This window comes from Empidonax traillii, unplaced genomic scaffold (assembly GCF_003031625.1).
Source record: "Empidonax traillii isolate 1590-97213 ecotype Southwest subspecies unplaced genomic scaffold, ASM303162v1 scaffold602:size389650, whole genome shotgun sequence".
Classification (NCBI taxonomy): Eukaryota; Metazoa; Chordata; class Aves; order Passeriformes; family Tyrannidae; genus Empidonax; species Empidonax traillii.
In genome coordinates, this window is record NW_020955795.1 from 182,868 (window position 1) to 206,144 (window position 23,277).

Sequence of the window (23,277 nt, forward strand, 5' to 3'; positions counted from 1 at the left end):
TAAATCATTTAGACTTCTCTTTCCTTGGCTTTCTTGAAAAAAAAATCATCTCACTGGCTTTGCAGTTCTCTGCAAGAAGAGTCCAAGATAACTCTTGAACCCTTAACAAAACTCATGGGTCCACATGAAAAACAACATACACAGGTCACATAATTTCTCATGCTAAGGCAAATAAAGTTGCTCAAATTTTAGCACCAGGTTGAAGGCCTTAAAGTTCTTTAAAGCATAAACCCCCCTCAAATCTCATTAAAGAATAGAGGTTTTTACAGTATAAATGTTATTAAGGAAATAATGTGATTAAAGAAATAGCAAGAAGAGATTGGTGGGTTTCATAAAGGATTTTAAAAGCTATTTCTAAATGCCATATCATTGGTATTCACTAGGAATGGATCCCAGCTGGTTTTTCTCCTCATTTCAAAGTCACTGATAGAAATTCACAACTGATCAAGCTGTAGCTCTAAAAAGAGCAAAAGGTTATGCTTTATCTCTCAAGTAGGTTTTTCAAGCCTTCTTAGCAAAAGTGTGAGTTCTGAGAATAAACATACACCTTGTACTGCAAGGGTGCAAGTGAATGCATTTCAAGTTAATGGTTTGCAAGTGGTTGAGAACTTGGAAGGAGGCATGCCAGTAATGCAGAGTGTTTTGGTTTACTTCTACTAAGTGACAGTGCTCTTCTTGTTGGCTGGTTTAGCTATTTGTAGTGTATTCTTTTTAAAATTGCTAATGACAGTGTTAGACTATGCTGGAATCCTTCAGAGGTCTAAAGGTCTTATTTATTTCTGCACTATAGACACTCTACTTCTGCGTGCATCCATACAGGTATTATGTATACCAATCCTTACAGAAAACAAATGCACAAAATATGGTTAAATCAATGCTAAAAGAAAACTTAATATGACTACAGATAGCTAAGTACCTTTCTAGTAAGGTCACAGATGCATTTCCATAACTGTTCTCCTGTTTTAATGAAGGAACTTCTTTTCTGAAGTGTAAACACAAGGTTCTTGGATGGGATTTTTTCAGACCTTTACAGTTCTTGCTCCTAGAAATGAATCACTTTTTATCTAATGTTGTAGGAAAAAAAAAAAAAGAATTTCTTCAAACTCGATCATGTGAAAAAACATTCTGTAAGGCCACTCATATAACCAGAATTAATTAACTGGTATGACAATAGCCTCAGTCAGTTCCTAAAAGAAAATCTGTTTCTGATCCCAGGATCATTGTTACTCACTTCTAACTGCTTCCACCAAAAGTAATAATGAATCTAATTAATCGTTGAAAGAACTTAAGGCTATTCCTGAGTAAGCTAAGGCAATCTGATTGCTTTGGATTTTTTTTCCACTGTCTTGTGGTATTTTTGACTGATATGAGCAGAAAGGAGCAGCCATATGATTGTCACAACTATAATTTGTCAAAACTTACAATGTAAAAGGGCAACTTACTGCTCCCTTCCAAAAGACATGTTTAAGAAGGAGTGAAAAATACCAGTACTGCTTTCTTTTTGAGTAGAGCAGCAGAGCTTTGCTGCTCGAGCTGTCACCTAATAAATCCCCCACCCGAACAACTCTTAACTCTCACTTACCTTTGACACTGCAATGGGTGGTTGCCATCTACTGGTCCTAAGCAATAATGCGGCATGGCTCAGTCTGGATTTGGTTTTGGTATCTTGCCTTCCTGATTAAAAAGATACCCTACAATTAGCATTATTTCTTCAATATTAGGGTAACACAAATAGACTAGAGTCGTGAATTAAAACACTCCTTAATGTCCTTAAGGCTATTTTTATCTCAGCAGTAACTACAAGGGCTAAAGAAGGATAATTTAAAGTAAAGGCCAATGACAGTGGTAAGAACTAAGCAAAACATGCAGGCAAATATTTTGCAATATTTAATTTTAGGTCTCAGGAGTGGTATTTGGAACACAGTTATGGACTTAGTTTCCCTGTCCCATGCTTGGGAAAGAGTTACAAATCTCAGAATGGAGATAAAAAATAACTCATAATCTCAGGGTGGAGTGGCCAAAACCATTGCCCATAACTTTCTTCAGAGGTAGACATCAATATTATACTTATAAAATTGTGCAGGGATCTAGATTTTCTTCCTTTTTAAATTAAAAAAACCACAAACCAAACAACAAACACCCAGATGTATGAGGGGTACTAAAGGTTAGAGAATCACTCAGTACATAAGAAGTGGATTTGATGGTCTTCTTTACTCGAGAACATGGAAACCCACAAATCCAAGTTGAATACCCTCAACTCCATATTGCAGGCTTTGAACTGCAATTGCAGGCAGATCTTGGTGCTTGTGTTTCCGTATAAGTAGAGATGCCTGATTGAAAACAGGGAGGAAATAAACGCTAGGAAAGGAGAGTTTGGAAACATGTCTTGAGCCCAGAAGAAAAACTGGGGCAGAGAGAAAACACCTCAGATGCACTATGTGAAGACAAAGGAAAGAGAACTTAACAAGAGGTGTCTGCCTGGGGAAGGGGTGCCCCACATGTTTGACTCTAAGGCTCTACATCTCCAGTGCATCCTGGCTCTTGTCACATCTGAGCCTTGAAAGAGCACAGCTTTGGGCCTCCACCCACTGGAGATGCTCTGGACCCACCAGCTTTGTTCACGTTTTGCCCAGGGGCCAGCAGGTCATGGTAGCCCTCAAGGCCACCTGGACCCCTGGCGTGTCGTGCAGCAAAGAAGCTCTGGCTGGGATTTTAAAAATACCAACGTGAGCTGCAGCTAGCAAAAAAAGAAACAACAGCTTGGGCTACCGGGAGTAGGATGGTGGGGGGAATGACATTTCTGAGGATGTAGGACAGCCTTAGGCTCCACAACAAGAACCATCACTAAAACAGAGCTTGTTTATACTTGGAGTAACTGCCTTCCCCTATCATGTTTTAACAGCAGATCTGAGGTCAGGGGATTGAGAGTGAATCTGAAAAACAATAATTTACCATAAGCTGAGTTAGTGTTCCCTGTCTGGGTCTGCAGACAGCCTGAGCTCAAGGCTCCCCACTCTTGCTCAGCAAGGGCATAGCATATTCTGGCTCTGCAACTATTAAACTTAGAAAGATTTGCTTTCGGTTTACAGATATTCTGTATGAAAATGCATTTGGTATATCACATGTTGCCAATTAGACACTGAGTATTTTTAGTTATCTTACTGTGTTCAAGAGGAAGCTACTAGTGTCATACTGCACATTCTCTGGGCTGCTCAGAGGGCAGCAACAGTTCCACTCTTACACACTGTTTGGGTGTACTCTGGAATAAAAGAACGAGGAAAAAGAGGTGGTGGGGTGGTTCTGTACATTAGGGAGTATTTTGACTATATAGACCCCAAGAAGAGTGATGGTAAGACTGAGTGCCTATAGGGGAGGATGAGGGGGAAGGCCAACAAAGCAGATATCCTGGTGGGAGTCTGTTATTGACCCCCTAGCCAGGATGAAGAGGTGGATGAAGTATTCTATAAGTGGCTGGCTGACGTTTTGCAATCGCCATCCCTTGTTCTTGTGGGAAATTTTAACCTGCCAGATTGTCTGCTGGAAACTCAACACAGCAGAGAGGAGGCAGTCAAGGAGATTCCTGGAGTGTGTGGAAGAGAACTTCCTGATGCAGCTGGTAAATGAGCCTCCTTACAGCTTGACCTGCTGCTTACGAACAGAGAAGGGCTGGTGGGAATTATGATGGTCGGAAGCTCCAAAATTCTGTTTAATCTCTGAAGTGGATTCCTACATATATGAACAGATGCATAGCAATACCTTCACTAACACTATATGGTTTTATTATTCTTAAAACAATTTTTTTCAACACACGCTTAGGGCTTAACCTATAAATCTATATTCATTTATTTTCTATGTTAGGTAGCATTCTATAATAAAATAGTCTCCTCTGTACAATTCTTGTCAGAAACATCATAATAACATTGACCCAAATAATTCCAATTTTTCTTAGGTGAATGGGGGCCATAGTAACTGCAGGTACTAAACTCAATGCCTAAAAAATTTCACCAGAAGTGATCCTTATTTTTAATGAAACTCTGGACCAGAAGTGACATTCAGGGCCTACAGAAGGCAGCTCCCTTGCCCAGCCTGCACCATTGCTGCCACAGCAGTGTCTTCCTCCTGATAACCCCAAAGACCAAAGGGCTGTTTGCCCACCTCTTTTTTTCTTCTTATTCCCAAAAGGGTTGGACTTGATCTCAGAGGTCCTTTCCAACCCGGCTGATTCTCTGATTCTATGAAAAGTGGAGGAAGTATCCAGCTTTGTTAGTCTCGCAGAGCAGAGGACCTGCTCTACTACTATGGGACCAGGAAAAGCACAGGGAGAACAACAGCCAGGAAGGAAAATAGGCTAGCATTGCTTGCAGCAGCTCGTGAAAGTTTTGTGGGCTGCCTCTGCCTCTTTGCTTTCCCTGGGCCACAGTCGGGAGTGCAGGGTGGGGCTGGGTGGCTTATCCCTGCCCGGCACTGCTGCTGTCAACACACACGGGGCAGATCACTCTTCCACTGCTCTTCCCCCACACAGCAGTGGGATGTGTTTCAGCACGGAGTCAGGGCCAGCGTGAGGGCAGGCTTTGCCCCTGCCTGCCCAACACATTTTGTTTGTGGAGTAGCTGTAAGCTGTGCGACGGGGTCTGGGCCATACTTACAGCACTGTGAAGTTGATCTCCTGGGATAAGCTTAGCCGGGGACAAGGGGGCTCAGCCCGACTCCGTGCCAGTTACTGCCTAGCTTCTCAAAGAGCTAGGAGGAGGGATTAACTTTAACACTGTTTAATTATAATCTCAGACTTTGCCAAACCTAAAGGAAAAATAATGTTTGCCTGGAAAAGTCAAATGAGTTATGACACTCTTTTACATCTCTGGCTGGTGCTCTGTGAAGTTGCAACAAACGTGTTTTCCAGATAATGCTTCATCTTGCACAATTTTACCAATAGAAAAACTAATAATCTTGAGAAGATAGTAATGTGTTGAGATTATGATTACTCCCATCTGTATGCTTTGGTTAAAGCTATAAATAGATATGAATAAAATGAAGAACGAAATTAATAAATTAATTACACATCTTTTCCTGGCCTTCCAGGGGAAGTAGGTGTGGGAGATAGGGACTAGGTTTTAACTCCATTTGGTAAATTTTCATCTGAGATTATAGGAAGAAAAGAACTGTGTTTAAAGGCTTGGAGGACTCTTTCTAGTCCTAGATCATAGCTCCCTAATTGCCCTGGTCAGTGATGCAGTCAGCATGACGTAATAACAAGGAACACAGGAATGTACAGGAATCACTCTGAAGTAATACTGTTCTCTTGGATGAAAATTGGATGCATCTACAGATGTTGTCTTCTAATTCTTAGCCCTTAGACAAAACTAGTGGAAAGGCACTCTTATTTACACATATACACTTCCTGATTTGCAATCTACTAAAAGGATGTATTACGAGGGATGAAGTTTTCCAGCTGAGCTGGAATTCCATCTGGAACCAGCTCAAGCCAGTAGGCAAAGCAAGCTGCAGACTGAGGGGTGTGGTCTCGTGCCTACTTTTCCTGTGCCAAGGAAATGGGAATTGATTATTCCCATTTGAAGAGCTAATCCCTGCTTCCCACATGCAAAGCTCTTTGCTCCCAGTGTCACAGAAACAGCAAAGGTATAGCTGGCTGGGTGGCGAGTTCCTCCCCCAGCAGCTCCTGCACTAAAACAAAGTGCTGCTCTTCCCTCTTGCCCCGCCTTTTACATTTTCTGCTCCAGATGCAGCCTCATCCTTGGGCCCCCACCCCAGCACTGGGGGTGCAAATGCACAAACGGCTGTTGAGCCCTGATAGCAGATTAGCTGAAGACAAGGGTCCTCCTGTACTGCAAGGGAGGGAGAGCTGAGTCACAAAAAGAACTTGAATTTTGCAATATTTAAAAAGGCATTGTCTCATCTCAATGACTTTTTTGATCTGTGTTTGACTAACTGCACAGGAAGAGGGATGCATTGGAAAGAGAAGAGATACTTTAGAAGTCTGTAAAACCTGCAGATATAATTAAAGGTAAGCCCACACAGGTATGAATACACTGTTGTTATTTATGTAATACTTTATGCAATACGTGCTTAACATTGACACCTACTTTTTAGTATTACAGCACTCAGCCACTTTGTTTATGCTCAGGAAGCAAACTGGGATTTCTTTTCTTCAATCTGTCCCTGGCATTCTATATTCACTGGACCATGCCTTGTTTCTCTGAAAGTATGTTTGGCACAGAATAAGGTTTGGGTTTTCTGTGTGGAAATAGGGGCCAGTGAGTATGTCTTCTTGCTATAAAGATGAGTTGGAACAGAGGTCTTTACTAGCTCTGAGCTAATACAGCTGTGATCCAGTCTGGTATTTAAATTATGTGTCCAGTCATCTTATTGCTTGTGGTTGGTCCCCCTTGCCTCTGTGTAAGAACAGGAAATTCTGGGGGGCTTCAGGTGCAGTTAAGATAAAATCAAAATTTGTAGCCTAGTGATTACAGCTCAAGAGTAGAGATGACCACAGATGTCCACTGTTACCCTAAGCAAAGTCCATTGATGTTGGGCTGCTGTTCAGAGCCCTATCAGAAGAACTTGCAGCAGTTGGAAGGATGAGTATTTGATACAGCAATAGGTAAAAGGTTGTTAATGAACCTAAGGCATGAAATTATATAAGTCAAAGTACTATTGCAGATCTTTTTTCTAGTTTATCCTCTGCGCTATGGCTTCTCATTTTTGAAGATACAGAGAATTTCTAGTTCATGAAAGTAAAGTTGGTGAGACTTTATGTAAAAAAATTTAAACTTATGGACATGCTTTTAGGGTTCTTAGAATGTATTTCCCTGGGAGACAAAAAAACCATGCATTCTTCTCACTCTTCCTTGTTCTGACGTGGCTGAACTATCTCATCCTCAGTAGGCAAAAAAATAATATTGCCTCTTACTGAGAGTTCTTGTGCTTGTTTCTGTCGCCTGAGATACTTCTTTGAACTTTTTTTCCTTTCTAAAAATTAGAATGTTTACTCATTACTGCTTAATGTATTAAATGAGTAACAATTTATTTAATGCTCCTCTTTGAGGTTTCATTCATTGTACTGAGTATCATATGTGTTATTCAGCTCTAAGGGCCACAGTCTGCTTTCAGCATGAAGAGTTCCTGGAACTTAATTCTCCATTGGAAGGAAAAATATACTTCTATTGAGACATGCAGGCTTTTACTTAAGATAAGCATTGATAGCCACTCTGTTTTGAACAAAGTGAACACGAATCTAAAAACCAGCCTGCGTTATCTCTGGCTTTGCCACTCCACAGCTATTCACATTCAGGTACATGAAGCGATGCCATTAGTTACTCTTGTTGTGTTACAATGACATGGGGACCAAAGCTGCCCTGCTGGTGAAACCAGTCTTCAGATGACACCCTCTTGGCCATTCTAGCACAGATTTACTCAGTAAAGCATTTCCACAAGAGACATTTCTTTCTTGGGACAAGTTCATGATGATCTGTGTTGCAGGGCTGAGCATTCCACTTGCTGACACCTTCTCTCATGCATTTCCTTTAAACCCCTTGCAGAACAGCTTCTTTGGAAAAGCTGATAATGTCTATAGGAACAATGATCATGTGTGTAACTGAAAGGCAAGTCAGCATTTTAGAACAGTAGTATAGGAATGAGTAATTCCAAAAATGGGACTAGTGACAAAATATACTATAATACTACTGTGAATTTCTGTTGGTCCTAAACTGTTCTCATGTGCATGAGCTCACTATGCTACCCCAGTTGCTACCTAGTCCCTAAAAAACCCAGAATAGATGGCCTTCCTTGAAGAAGCTTACATTTGCACAGACAGATAGGGGGAAATGAACAGAAATACTACAATTTTGAGCAATAAAGCAGACTGGGATTTTCAGTGCACTGAGAGCCTGGCAGTTGTCAAATGGGTTTATGTGAATCATACTAAAGGAAGGCCTTTTTGTATCAGTTTTGTCTTAAATGGGACATCTGAGGGATGCAAACTAACTCAGAAGAGTTCTTCCCACATGTGGGATGAAAAAGCTTAAAATGTGTAGTTTTAAACATTAAAACTGGACAATGAATGCAGTTGCATAACATGAGTCAAATGTTTCTGTATCAGAAGAGAGGGTTGAGACAGGAATAAGCTGTGAAGATTGAGGGAATTCAGAGAACAGTACCTGTACGACGAGATGCAGCAGGATCCGAGTTAATGAACATGCTACATGGTCAAGAGCAACAGAACAGAAGATGAGCCTGGAGGTAGCCCAGTGAACGGCTGTGGCAGGGAAAGGCTGTGTTTGTGAAGCAGTGGTGGGGCGCTGGGAAGGTGGTAGGTAGGTAGGTAGGCAACTGCTGCTGTTATTTCAGAGAACTGAGAGGCTCACATATCTCTGACTGCTCCTCTTAAGCTGAAGGATGACGGCTAGACTGGGGCTTAGACTGGGGGTAGTTAGACTTGGGAGCATCATTAAATCTCTTCCAACACAAACCATTATATGCCTCTATAACTGGAAGTCCAGCAAGGCCATTATGCAGAAGATCTGAGACAAAGATGGTGAATTCTTCCCCGCAGAACAACCCAGCTGCAGCAGAGGGCAGCCAAAGTAGGCTGCTGATTTTGGGGACTCTCTCCGAGGAAGTCAGACCTGTGAATCTTGAGCAAAGGAATCAAATCTGGGTGCTCTCCAGTCCTAGAGGTGAAGGGTGCTGCACACTTTACCAGAGCGAAAGCTTTTGTAGGGACCTGCATCTTGTTTCATTTTCATGGAGGAATACTTTTCAATATTTTCAATTAATACAGGTTAGTTATTTGATGCCCAGCTAGATCTAACAGCACTGTCTGTCAAAACTGATGGGGAACACGAATGTCGTGGCACAGCAGGATAAATTTTGTTCATGTACAGTTTTAGGTCTGAAGTTTATGGTTTTAGAAAATGTAGACTTCTTCAGGATTAACCACTAGCTCAGTGGGGATTGTTAGGGCTGCAGCTTTGAGTTTCTGTCAGTGCTCCTCAGTTAAATACCTTACCCAAGGTCTCAGAGGAAGACTGCAGAGGAAGGCAAAGGCATCCAGACTTTCTGTATCCTTGGCTACTTTTTTAAACCATTGACTGTGTATTTGTTTAGCATTTTTCATTGAGCATGTTTATTCACAGGAAAAACAAAGCAAAACTGTGTTAATGGAGTTTATTTAAAACTTGTGGAGTGTAAGCAAAGCCCAGTCAGCTGTTAACACCTCCTTAAAAAAAGGAGTAGCTAGGAGAAGAATTTAGTAATGGAGTGATACCAACTAGAACTATCTAAAGTATTAAGTACTTTTGAAGTTTCCACTCAGAACAAAGGTAAGGGAGAAAGACTTTTCTTGAACTATGTTAGTGTGAGCCAAAAACTTTAGTGCCATTATTAAATAGTGAGGTTTGTGGTGGTAGATTTTTTTTTTTTTGAAGAATACTTTAGAAAATACCTAAGTAGTTGTATTTATCAGGTCAAATCCCATACTGATTGCACTTAAACATTTTTCTGTTTCATGATCAGATTGGGTTTTTCAGGAGTGAGAAGCAGACTGGTGTAGAAGTTGCTCAAGTTTATGATCACAGAATCACAGAATATTCTCAGTTGGAAGGGAGCCACAAGGATCATCGAGCCCAGCTCTTAAGTGAGTGGCCTATACAGTGATCAAACCCCTGACCCTGGCATTATTAGTCCTATGCTCTAATCAACTGAGCTAATTATGCTTATCAAATGCATGTTGAGTTCTTCCTGAACACTTGATGCTTTATACAAACACTGATTAGAATTATTGAGGACAAATATGGTCCCCAGAAGGGTCAGAGCTGGAGAGATGGTGTAATATAGACCAGCTGCTGTAAGTGTTCAGGATGCCAAGAGCATAACAGGGTTTCCTTCAGTCCTAGCTGGCCTGCATGAAGGGAAGGGCTGGCTTGGAGGCTCTCCCTTCTCCGTAAGAAAAGGAATTGGCTTTTCAGCCCTGAAGCCCCTCTGGAGAAAGCCCCAATGCAGCAGTGGGACAAGACACTGGGGATCATGTGAGCAGCAGCAGGGTATTTGGCTGAAATCTAGCTGTTTAGCTGACTAATATTAGGCTGAACAAATAATTTCTTGCAGAAATGTTTCTATCTTTATCAGGAGCTGGGAACTTTCATGTTTTTAACCATGTCTATAAATACTGAAAACAGTGAGGATTTTCTCCTTTGAGACATCTCTATTTTTAAGAACACAGTTGGTAGTTACAGACATATCATCCCCACAACTGCTGTGCCAGCAGTAGCACCAGCACAGGTGCTATTCTGCCTGCACTGCAGCTCTCCTGCTCTTGCCCTGCTGCACCCAGGACTCACTGGGACAGGCAGAGCTTGACTCCTGTCTGCCTACAGAACAAGGGGTCGGCAGCACTGAGCTGTGCAGTGGCCACAGTACCGAGAGCCTGGTTTTGTCTGAAGGGTTGAGCTGTGGATGGCATCTGTGTGCTATTTCCTGCAGTAGAACACTCTCTAACCAGGCTCTTGAAGAAATGGTAAAAAGGCAAAATAGGGGATTTTCTTGTGAAACTCGTATTTTAAAATGTCACTGACGTGCAGAGATCCTTCTAATTTTTGGGGCTGATGAATAAGCAGAATTTCTTTGCATTGAGTGAGGTTATCAAGACCCATGCTGGCAGTGTGTACCAGCACCAGAACTGTATTTACTAACAGCACTGCTCAGCTGTACTAGTGGTCCCATCTTTAACTTTCTTTAGGGAAGGGAATATTTGACTCTTTGCCCAAAATCACCACTCAGTAACTATTGGCACAGCAGTTAATTTACAACTAGGGGGATGCATTTCTGTTTATTGTACCAACACAGTAACACACAAACACAACTCCCCTCTGTGGGTGGTGCTGGGCACAGGGCTCTTAGGAGATCACTGGGGATGCCTCAAACAGGGCCTCTCCTCCCCTTTGTCTCCCAGTCCCAGGCCCTTGGGCAGGCTCTGCCTTCCACTGCTACTCCTCCCCAGAGGCCTAAAATTATAGAATCACAGAACTGTTAGAGTTAGAAGGAACCTCTGGAGATCCCTGGTCCAACGACCCTGCCAAGGCAGGGTCACCTAGAGCAGGTGACACAGGAAGGTATCCATGTGGGTTTAGAATGTCTCCAGAGGGACTCCATGCCCTCCTGGGGCAACCTGTTCCAGTGCTCTGCCACACTCAGCGTAAAGAAGTTCTTCCTCATGTTGAGGTGAAGCTTCTTGTGTTTTTGTTTATGGCCATTGCTCCTCATCCTGATGCTGGGCACCACTGAAAAGAGTCTGTCACCATCCTGGTACCAGGGACTTCAGTCTGGAGAAGACTGAGGGAGGAGATCTCATTGTGGTCTTCAACATCCTCACAAGGGGAAGCAGAGGGGCAGATACTGATCTCTTCACTCTTGTGACGAGTAAAAGGATTTGAGGTAGCATGAGGCTGAGTCAGGGGAGTTTTAGGTTGGATATTAGGAAAATAATTTTCACCCAGAAGGTGGTTGAGCACTGAAAGAGGCTCCCCAGGGAAGTGGTCACAGCATCAAGCCTGCCAGAGTTCGAGAAGCATTTGGACAATGCTCTCAAGGCACATGGTGTGATTCTTGCAGTGTCCTGACCAGGGCCAGGAGTTGGACTCGATGATACTGATGGGTCCCTTCCAACGCAGCATGTTCTATGATTCTCTGGCCATCTTGACACCTGCCTTTGAGATATTAACATGCATTAACGAGATCCCCTCTCAGTTCCTTGTTCTCTAGACAGAACAGGGCCAGCTCCCCCAGTGTCTCCTCATAAGGGAGATGCTCCGCTCCCCTTATCATCTTTGTGACCTCCGCTGGACCCTCTCCAGTAACTCCTTATCTTTCTTGCACTGAGGAGCCCAGAAGTGGGTACTGTAAGTGGAAGTGAGAAGAAACACGCAGACAAACATCAAGCCCCGTTTTGGCCCCTTATTTGCGGGAACGGGCACAGGAACAGGCACAAACACAGGGACACAAACAGCAGCAGACCCTTCCCGCGGCGCCCGCGCTGAGGGGCGGCGGGCGGCGCATGCGCGGCGGAAGGGGCCGGGGCCCGCCGCCTCCTCCCTCCGCCTCCCGCGGGCCGGGCCGGGCGCGCAGGCGCGGAGGGGCCGGGGCGGGCAGGGGCGGCGGGGCCGAGCGGCGGCGGCGGCCGGGGGGGAGCGGCCGGGGAGGGGCTGCCGCGCTCTCGCTGTCCCTGACCCTCCGCGCCATGTTGTTGTGAGCCCCGGGCGGGCGGGCGGGAGGGCAGGCAGGAAGGAGCGGCGCCCGGAGGGAGCGGCAGAAGGAGGAGGAGGCAGAGAAGGAGGAGGAAGAGGAGGAAGGGGCCGGCGGGCGGGCAGGGGTGTCCCAGCGGCCGCTCCGGCTCCATCGCCGCCAGCCCAGCCCGTGAGTACCCCAGAGAGGCCGGCGCCGCGCTGGGGAGGCCGCGGGCGGGCGGAGCGCGCGGGCGGGCCCCCCTTCCTCCAGCCCCCTTTTGTCTGCGGGCTCGGCTGCGCCGAGGGAGGGCAGAGGGAGGGGAGGGGAGGAGGGGGAGAAGGAGGAGGAGGAGGGAGGGGGCCATGTTGTGGCAGGTCACCGGGCGGCGCGGGGCCTGCGCGGCGGCCTCGCCGCCTTTGTGTCCGCCCGGCAGCGGCGCCGAGGTGGGGACGGAGCGGGCGCCGTGAGGGGCGGCGGGGAGGGAGGGGCGGCTTTGTGCACTCCGAGAGGCCCGGGGGGAGCCGCCCCCGGCCTGGGGGGTGTGCGGGGCCGGGTCGGTGCCCGGTAGAGCCCCGGGGGTCCGGGGCAGGCGGGGGCGGACGCAGCGCCCGGGCCACAAAGGGCTCTGGGGTGGGGGGAGAGGGGCCGGGGGCGGCGCTCGGACCCCACGGGCCGTGGCGGGGCTGGGATCGCACGGGCTTTGTTCGAGCAGGCGAAAAACTTGTGTTATTTTTTTTCTGGTCCTCGCAAGGATAATCAGCCTTCCTCAGAGTGCGGCGACGAGGCCAAACGCTTTCGGTAGCTGGTAGCACACAATGAAGCGGTGGGGTTTGGTTCTGCTTCAAACGTGCCTGCGCAGAACCACAATAACAAAAAGTTGAGGAAAATGCTCCCTGCCCTGAGTGAATCGTGCGCACAGCGAGCGCTTTGGGGTTTAATCTCCTTAGCAGTCGTTGTGCAAAGATTATTTTTTTTTTGTCTTTGTTTTCGTTCGTATATTTCATAAGGTCAGGCTCTGTTTCCTTGAGGGAAAATTAATATACTTGGCACGGTTTATATTCTTCTGGCTTACAGTTTGTATCAAGATGGCTTAACACCAAAATGTGCAGCATGTTTGAGATGTGATAAAGAGGTTTTTATCAGCTGATTTTGTGATGCTTTTTTTTCCTGAGGTGTATATGAGCAATGAGAATCGATGAAACTTCTTGTATCGCCTAATAGTTACTTACATGCTATATGTTAACAAAGTACTTTGAGGTTTATTTTATTTTCTCTTTGTTGCATCTCAGCTGAGAGATGAGGCCTTCTTACTTGCAGTGAGTTGATGGTGTAGTTCTTCAGGTATGTGGGATATGAATGCATTTGAAATATAGTTACTATGCAGTGTTACCGTTTTTACACTTAAAGCATAGTATTTTGTTATATTTAGTCATGTCTGGGTTTAAAAACAGATGTTAACAACAGTCGCAGTTTTCTTGAGAAGCTGAGGGAAATATTGCCTACCTTTTTCTGCTCCACAACTCTGTGTCAATGCGAATATAAATATGCTAGGGAGGTGGGAGAAGGAAACTTGAATAAAAAGGGAAATGCTAATTTAGTGGTGGTGTAGTTTGGGTTATATGTGTGGAAATGACACCAAATCACCTGACAGTTTCCTGAAGTGTTCAGGGAGTTGAAAATTTGGAATTTGTCCCAGCAGAATGGTTAGTAGGCAAATGCTTGTGAGAAACTGCTTGATAATGCACATTCTGCAGTTTATTATGTGGATACTGCACGTAGGAAAGTCCATGTTATTTGAATAGTATTTTTTCTGCATTAATGAGAATGGCTCTTTTTCTTCCCTATAGTATCACCCTGTAGTACTCAATCTTTTTCTTCTGGGGATATTGGCACAGTGCTAAGGCAATTATGATGTCTCTGGTATCGTGATTGAGCCAATAGTGCAGGCAGTTGGCTGAGAGAGCTGCCTGTCTTTTTATGAGAAGATTCTTCTTGTTATGACAGTATATATTAGATCTTACACTGGCTTTAGGGAGCTGTTTTCCTTGGGTGTTTCTCTGCAGTGTTCTCAGTGGACCAGATGTTGCAGATGTTTGGGGCAAGTATGTTAACAGGACATGAGCTTGTTGAACACTGTGAACTAGAGCTGATTTTTCAGCAGCACTTTAGATATTGCAGCTTTTAGATATTGCCCCGTCCCCTTAATTTAGTGATATGTGAGTGTGAACTGAATAATCAGCATTTGTAAAAGCATTCTCCTTGATAACTTCATTTTTTTTCTTTGTACAGTGGTTTCTAAAACCACAGAATTATTAGACCAAGTTTTTATATGCAGGCAAGTGATCCAGTAGATGGTTTGAATTCCTGCTTGTATGTCTTCCTGCTTTTTGAATGTGCAATTACATAAAAACTGTTTATTGCACTGAAAAGAAACTTAAATTCTCTTGAGTGTTTAATTCTTTCTGCGTGGGGAATTTCCTATGAAACAAGTATTAATACATTGTATTTTCTTTAAAAAAAGTTTCTGATAAAATGTCTACAAAGGAAACAACATGAGACTGTTCATTAGACATGCCTTATAAATATTTCTAATTGTGTGTATCATATATATAGGTATGTGAGAGTTATCAATCTTCTTTCTCTTCAAAAAATTTAGTTGAAAATGCTTGCCTCGTTTAATGTGAATTTCCCCACCCATGACATAACTGTTGTCTTGATTATTCCACACAATACAACCATTCCAGTGCTGTCACAAAGCCAGTGCCCAGGCTTTTGTCTCAGAAATGGGGCAAGAAGTCTTTAGTCTAAAAGCTGGTTTTCTCCTATAACAAATAATACTAGTCGTGTAGTGCTGCGAATAATGAAGTTGGAGGCACTTCACAGACATATGGTACAAAAGCGTTTTAAATTACATCAAAACATATAAACGGATTCAGTTCTAGCTGCTTCAGTGTCATTTCAAACTAGTCATATAAAATTTCTTTTATAGCAATGTCTTGCATGCCGAAAATTTATAGCAAGATTTAGTTTGGATCTCACTCAGAATACCTGCTGTGGCTTTTAGAATAGTAGGCAAGAGCTGGTATGTGAAATGTTTGTTTTACAAATAAAGACCAGATGTCATCTCTAGCAATATCTCTAAAGATTATATTTCATTATTGCTTAACAGATTTTTTTTCCATAAAAATGGCTATTTAAGAACAGTTGTATATATGTAGAAGAAATATGTCTAAGGAGGTTATGACGACCATTTTAGGAGTTGCGAAAGAAATGCAAACTTCGAAATATAGCAACAGCGTCTCTGTAATAATCCACATTTGACTTACTTGCCAGCTGCTCTGCATATGCATCTATTTGCACTAAACTTGAGCAGTGATACGATCCTCTGTCCTCTGCTGGCTGTGCTAAATAGCACATCTGCAGCCTTTCTGAAAGCCTTTTTTTTTTTTTTTCCAACAAATATATGTGTACATTGGACTAAGTAAACCCGTGTACATTTTGTAATTTTGATTATTTTCGATTTTAATTTTTCATACAATTCCAAGATAGGTTCCCTTTGCTTCATCAGTGTTATTAAGGTTACAGGTAATAGGTCTGGTTGTCTGTCTTTCCATATAAAGCTCTCAACATGTATATCCTAATGGAAATGAGAGTTGTGTCAGACCTACGTTCATAACTTTGCTCTTAGATTTCATCCATGTCATTTTAAAGAAGAATTTGGGGTGATGTATTGAACTAGTCATACACATGGCTGATATGAATTTTCTTACAGAACTTGCTCATAAATCTCTTTAAAGAGAGGAAGTGAGTTTTTAAAAGCTGGATTGAGTTCTGTAACTCTTAACATGTGTGTATTGATTAAATACAAAGCTAGACTTGCTGGAGATGACTTTGTGCAGTTGAGCTAAAAATAGAGAGTCTGGCTTGACTCGTATTTTTCAAGTGTCTTTTGTTTATCTCCTTTATGATATATATTGCTTAAACTTGAGTTTTGAGCATGGTACGATGGAGACTTAGTCACTTCTCTAGAAGTTGCAGAACTCATGTTAGTAGGGTATTTACTATAGCAAATATTTACTGTAGAAGTACTGATAAGACAAAGTAGCTTTAGTTCTTATGTGTTACAAACCCAGTATTACTAAAAGAAGTACTTATACCGTGTCTATATATTATATATTTCCCTCAAGATGGAACATTCAGTAGTCTGTAAGGCTCAGTGAAAAAGGTAGAATTGTGTAGATGGATTAAAGGACTGTGGTTTCTCCTTTCTGTGTTTCAGACCTAAGTGTTGTATTCTGATTAAATATCTTTCCACATATGTTACGTTGTATTTGGACTTAACACTTTTGTTTAGCATGAAAAGTGAGACACTTCTTGAACTTAATTTTTTTTTTCTTCCTCATGAAGTACTAAGGCTAGATTGTAGGTGGTATTTTGATGCTTATATTTGTCCATTTACATACTAAAAGTAACACCAGTTAAGGCAGATTAAGAATGTGTGGAGGTCATTAAGTGTGTGTGTGTTCAGGCAGGGGCAGGTATTTTGTCCTGCAGAGGATTTTGTCCATACCAGAGATTTTTGCTGTTGACATTTATGATTGTTTTAAGCCATGACTTAAATGCTTCACAAGTGAGATGACAATTTTAATCTGAGCCCGAAATCTTTATCTTGTGAAGACCCCCAAATGTACTCTTGTGTGGATTTTAGAGACTTTTAATGTCGATTACTGTGTTAGAATCTTACTTAGCTTAACACATTTGAAGGAAGAACTGAGACTGGCGTGGAAGTGAGATGTAGTTCAGATAGAGAAGTAAGTTTTCTGTGCTATTTTGTTGCATAGTGTACTAATTATAGAATCAGACATAGCAGTATGAGAGAATTGGTGGTTTTACACATCATGCTGAGTAATAATGTAAAAAACTGCTGCCGTTATGATCAAATTTTTTTTTTTTTTTTTTTTTTAGCAAGGAAATATGTGGGCAAGTATTTATAATATGTAGAGCTCTACCATTATAATACATTGTCTTGTAAAAAAAATCTGGTAGTTTCTTTTCTTTTAGACTCCTAATTTGGAAATGGTATGTATAATTTAAAGTTTAAATCAATAAATATGTTTGATGAATATTGTTCTTATATTGCTTGGACTTCTTTTTTCCCCCAATACTAATTATAAGAGCTGCATATTTAAAGATATGTGGGAAAGTCTTTTATGTTACGAAGAGTTTTTTTTTTTAGGTTTCTGTGTGGAATGAGCATTCCGTGTGTCCTCCTAGGCATGAATGAAGTGTCCTGGCAGGAGATCAGAGGAATGATGCATGTGAGCATTGGTCAGGAAGCCAGTGGGGTTGGAGCAGGGGTTGCCGCAGCTGGAACGGTAGTTACCGTAACATCAGGGCGCAGTTCAGGTGGAAACACTCCTCACACCATCCCCTATTGTGGTGTCAATTGCTTCCAGTATCCAGGTGCTCCTCAGAGGGTGTTCCCAGGATGGTGGCACAGCAGACTAGAGGGCAGTTGTGTGGGGCAAACACCGCTGGCCCACAGGAGATGACATTCAGTTGGTCATGCAGTGGGGCGTCAATTTGTTTTTCTTTGCTGTGCTTTGTGTCGTGTTTTAGGAACAGCATGTGTGAATTAAGCTGCTTTTTCAAGAGGGTAATAATCCAAACCTAAAACTTGCAGTTAATTTTGTTAAAGCAGTTATAAATGAAACTGCATAAAATAATTTTAAAATATTCGGTTAGAACTGTTCATTTAACTTACATAAGCATTTCATGTTTCTGCGAGTACCTGGTTTTTATCAGAATACGATCAAATCATTAGTTTTGAATTTATGGAAAGCAATTGGTTCAGTTTGAAAAAGCACTTGCTCCTGGTCGGCTTTATGAGAAGTGATGTGCATTTAGCACTGAGTCTTACTTTTTGAATTTGCAGATAAAAACGTTTTATTCAGGTGAAATAGAAGTAGTAGAATGAAGTGTAGATCAAAATGTAACTTTCTCATTTTGCAGATCATAACCTAGAAGAATAAGATAATCTTGTTTTAGGCTTTTTGCCCCCAGATGTTTGATACAGTTTCCCAAGTTTGTTTTAAAAGCTTCATTGTGTTTGTCAGATGGGAATGGCTTTTTCCCTCAGGACTCCTATAGTGTGCCACAATCAAGTCTTCAAGGGACTTGTTGCACCTTCCCAAGCCCAAGGATTTTAGTATTGTGTTAAAAAATGTAGTAAATATAGGAAAATGTAAATAAACAAAAATTGCTGACTTTAAAAGTGGGAATGCCTGTTTGTTTTTTTCTTCACCTGTTCTTTCTCATTCTGTAATTTCTTTTGGCCTTTTGTTTCTTGCTTTACTCTTTTACTATTTTTTTCCTCTTATATTGGCCTAAATAGCCAAATAAAAAACCTTTTCCCCTGCTGTCCTGCTTCATTCTGTATCACATTCTTTATTACTTATACAGAAACCATAAAGCAGTTTTGTAAATCTAGGATTTTACAGTATTCTACTTGTCCACTCCACTTGGATAAACTTCCTGAGTATGATAATGTTGGGTTTTTCCTTGGTAGTGCTCAGTGTGTTGCACAGGTAACGGTGCCGATTTCCACTGGCATTTCCCAAAGCTGATCCATTGTGTAGATAAAATTATTCACAGATAGGTAAGTGCTGAATAACAGTTGCATCTCTCTTCTGCCACCTGCCTTCCATCCCCAGTACTCAGAGCCATGCCTTAATCAGCACCTTCTTTTAATTCAGTTAGGTCCATCAAAATATTTCTGGATTCCTCCCACAGGTAAATGTTGTGAATCTCATATGTGTTTTCTGATAACTGGAATGGGGGTTGCATAGGAACTAGTCCTAATTTTTTAAGTCCTTCAGTGGTTTTGCACGTTATGAAGATTTAGTGAATTTTGCACAATATTAAGATTCAGCTACTCTTACTTTGCTGTGTAATATCCATGTGAAAATAGCAGTTGCCAACTTACTGTAATCGCTACCACTGTTGTGCCACTTTTCACTGCTCTCATTCTTCCTTAGCAATATGAACTAGCAGAAATCAAGGACATATCAGGGGGCTTCTCCATTTAAATTCTTTGATTTGAGCCCTGTACCGGTGGTTTTTTGCGATTTAGTTAAGATAGAAGTTATTAGTTTGTTGTGTTTTTTGTGTTTGTGGTTTTGTTTGTTTGTTTGTTTGTTTGTTTTGAGAACGCACAACTCCAGAGTTAAAAATACTAAAGGAAAATGTTTTTAAAAAATCTGTGCAAACAGTGGAGGGAGTTAAACTGTGATTGTACCCTGTGTCTACTACACAGACTGTGTAGGTTAATGTATTAAACAAATTTTTTATGCGTTTGGAGAAAAAATGAAAGCTAATAGGAGCAAGTATAGTATACAAATATCTTGTAATGGCTGATTTCCACAGAATCCCAGAATAGTTTGAGTTGGAAGGGATCTTAAAGATCATCCAGTTCCAATCCCCCTTGCCGTGGGCTGGGACACCATCCATTAGACCAAGTTGCTCAAAGCATCGTCCAACCTGGCCTTGAGCACTTCCAGGGATGGGGTTGAGACACTCGATTGTTATGTCAGTCATTGGCTCGGACCAACTCAAGTGTATGTGGAGGGGGAAGGAAAGGGGTAGGTCAAATTTCACGAAGGTGAGGTGGTGTCCTGCCCATACTCCAGGCCCTTGAAGTCTCCTTGGTCAGCCCCAGAGCAGCTCTCGGTCACTGGAACTGGGAGCACTGCCCACACCATACCCTGACCCAGCCCTGGAAGAGCTGTCACACCGGGAGCACTGCCCACACCACATGGCACCCTGGACCCACTAAGCCAGTCTAAGAATGTCTTGACACACCCGAGATCCTGCCTGGGGATTGGGAGTGTGGCCACAGGGAGGCCAAGGCAAATAAAAGCAGTGACATGTGCTCTCCATGTTGTTCAGACTCTGCCACTTGGACACGTGGAAGCTGGACTTGCACAGGACTTCGGGTGGTAGCTATAATTCCCTCTTTTTCTCCCTCTTTTTTTACTTCTTCTTCTCCTAATCTTCCTTCTTAATATTTTGGGTATCTTAAAACTGAAGGGGTTAAATTTTACTGAGTTGTATGGGTTAGCATGTGCTAAGTCAGTTCTTTGTGGAATGCTTTACTTTGGTTGAATGTTGCTCTTAAACTTTTGCTAAGTTCCCTTATTTTCAAAGTTTGCCAGTAAAAGTACCTCTTGAGAAAACGTGTGCAGCATTTCTCCCTTGTCCTCTCTCTTAAGGTATCAAAAGAACTGAAGACCCTTTTGAAAAAGATTTGGTGGGTAAATTTTTGGAGCCTTGTGCATTTTTAAAGTAAAACCCCTTCAGTGAACGCATAGCTCTGAGAATGGAGTCTTACAGTGGCATCCACAACTTCTCTAGGCAACCTGTTCCAGTGCCTCACCACCCTCACAGTAAAGAATTTCTTCCTAATGCTCGGTATAAAGCTGCCCTCTGACATTTTAAAGCCACGCTCTCTTGTCCTATCCCTCCATGCCCTTGTAAACAGTTCCCTCTCTCCAGCTCTCTTCCAACCCCTTCAGATACTGGAAGATGCTATAAGGTCTCCTGGGAGCCTTCTCTTCTCCAGGCTGAACAACCCCAGCTCTCCACCAAAGTCCCAAGAGCTTATCCCCAGCATGGTGCTTGATCCAGTCTCCCAGGTTAGAATAGTCCTCTGGAAGTCACTGGTCCAACCCCCTCTGCTCAGACAGGACCACCCAGATTGCTGGATAGACATGTATATAAGAGGTAGAAATGAAGGTACTGAGGTCTCCAGCATACATTGTCCAAGTGTAGCTTAAAACTGTGGATTTGACATGAATTTTAACATATCAGTCAAAGTATATAAGGTAATGCCAAAGTAGTAAAAAGGCATTTTAGAAAATATAGCAAGACTGAACCATTTTTTTTGGTGAAGCTCTAGCCCCGGTGTTTCAGTAGGAACTTAAAATATATAGAAAGTTAAATACAAAGGTGGAAAATCGTGAATTGAGGGATTTTTCAAGTGAAAAGAAATCACAAAAAATAAAAAATTTTCATATATTGAAAATGAGGATTGCTAAATTATCTTGGAAAATCCACTAGTCTTTGGTCAAGAAACACACATGAGACTGAGGCCTTAACAGGATTCAAGTAAATACAGAACGTGGAGAAACCTTGTATTCACTTACCAGAGGATACCAGATACTTTTGGCTGACTCTGTGTGATACATAGAAGTGAGTTGAAAGAGTTGCTGTCAACAATTAGAGGAACAGCTCAACTTGCCTGGAATCACTGACGGATTGTGAAGAATCTGCAAATTAGTCAGAGTGCTAAAGAAGTTCAGTAAGAGTCAGAATAAGAAGTTGATGAATATACTTCATTAATTCAAAGAAATTAATTCATGGGAAGATTAGGGAAACATTATCTTGATATTCTGAAAGCCATCTGAAATGTCTTCAAAAGAGCATCTTATTAAACGTAAGAAACAACAATATCTTTAGGGAAGATAATTAATTATTTGTCTAGTATGATACCTTATTTTCACTCTTGTTGAAAGACTGAAGAATTGCTTGTCAGTGTCCTGATAAGGGATTATTGAGGAATGAACTGTGGGAATTATTACTGAAGTGTCAATAATTGGAAGGCAGTTCATGCCATTAATAACAAGCTTTAACTTTTGGTCAGTGCTGAAGTGGTCAAGAAGTTGAGACTAGAAGATTCCTTCCAACTAAAATATTCTTTTGTATGTTAATGCACAGTATCATTAGAGGCCTTTGGTAGCACAGAGAAAGATCCAAGTAGGTTATCCTGGAGATCCACGGTAGGACTGAGGCTTGATGTGTGTTAATTTGGAAATTATCAAGACTGTAATGGAAGACCTTCAGGAGGCACACACATAAGAGCAGGAAGTTCCAGCACACCACAGTTGAATGGGATCCACTACATGTAGCAAAAAGAATTTTCTGTCTCAACCAACTGTGCACTTGACACGTTGATGCCCAAATCTCATGACAAAGGTACTTAAACACTTAATTAGTTTAAGCTAAATACTTAGGTTATGAATTTTAACATGACATGTGCTTCTTTGCTTTTTGCTTTTGAAGAAGCAAGAGTTGATAGGCAAAAGACTGACAGAAAGCTCTGGCTGTAGCAGCCTTTTCAAAGACTCGAAGGGATAGAGGTGCTATAAACAAAAGAACATTATTTGTGTCTTTGCACAAGTTCAGTTGCTGCAACTCATTTGTGTTAGAATTTACAAACATCTTGAAGTTTTGTGAGTAGCTGCTGTAACAAAGAGAAACGCTTCTTCAGAGGGAGAAGAGAGAACAAAGGAAAGAGTCTTACTGAGTTCAAGAGCTTTTTGGCACTTGTGGTCTGGAGAAGAAACTGTATCAGTTTTTGCAAGTATTCGGCATGACTTCCATGGAGGTCTATTAGAATTAATACAACCATGAGAAAATGGTTACATATTAATAAACTAATAAAATGTGGAAGTGTTTAACAGGGTAAAATGGATAATTCCTAGCAAAAAATTTGCTCTGGTTTTAAACAATGAGGTTGTTTTGTTTGTTGTTCAAATAAGATAGACTAATATGTTTGTGCAATGGAAATTGGGAAATAATTTACCATATGAGACCTCACAGTCATGTAGCCATCCCTTGAAACAATGAACATAATCTCTTCATTCAAACTGAGAACAACATAATCTGTTTCCTGACCTTACAGTGGGAGTTGCACATCCTGAATCATTAATTCTTCCTTTTATGTATTCTACTGAAGACTGTCCTTAAAAATCTAAGTGTGGTTGCAGTCCACTTCTTTATTTCCTATCTTTGCAAATTTTACTTAAGTTTAAAAATAAAGTATAATTGTGCAGTGTAACTATTTTTCAAGTGCTTTCAAAATCATTTTCATGAAAAGATTTTTAAAGACTTTTTCAAGTGTTAATCAACTATGCAACACAAATACTTAATGGCTAGTTTGTCACTGTAAAAGCTCAAGTTTTGTCATAACTGACTGATGGG

At 41.9% G+C, this 23,277-nt stretch overlaps 1 protein-coding gene across 7 annotated transcripts in view; it reads left to right on the forward strand.

The window, feature by feature from the left end:
• The first annotated feature begins 12,170 nt into the window (after positions 1-12,170).
• The window catches only part of PUM2 (pumilio RNA binding family member 2), a 69,327-nt gene continuing 58,220 nt past the window's right edge, over positions 12,171-23,277 (forward strand). The window contains exon 1 of one of the 7 annotated variants that reach the window (XM_027898549.1): positions 12,171-12,426. The gene's annotated coding sequence lies outside the window, so the exon portion shown is untranslated. Of the gene's footprint in view, positions 12,427-12,631; positions 12,681-23,277 lie in introns of those variants that run through there. The other 6 variants (XM_027898546.1, XM_027898545.1, XM_027898548.1 and 3 more) reach the window with 6 other exon arrangements.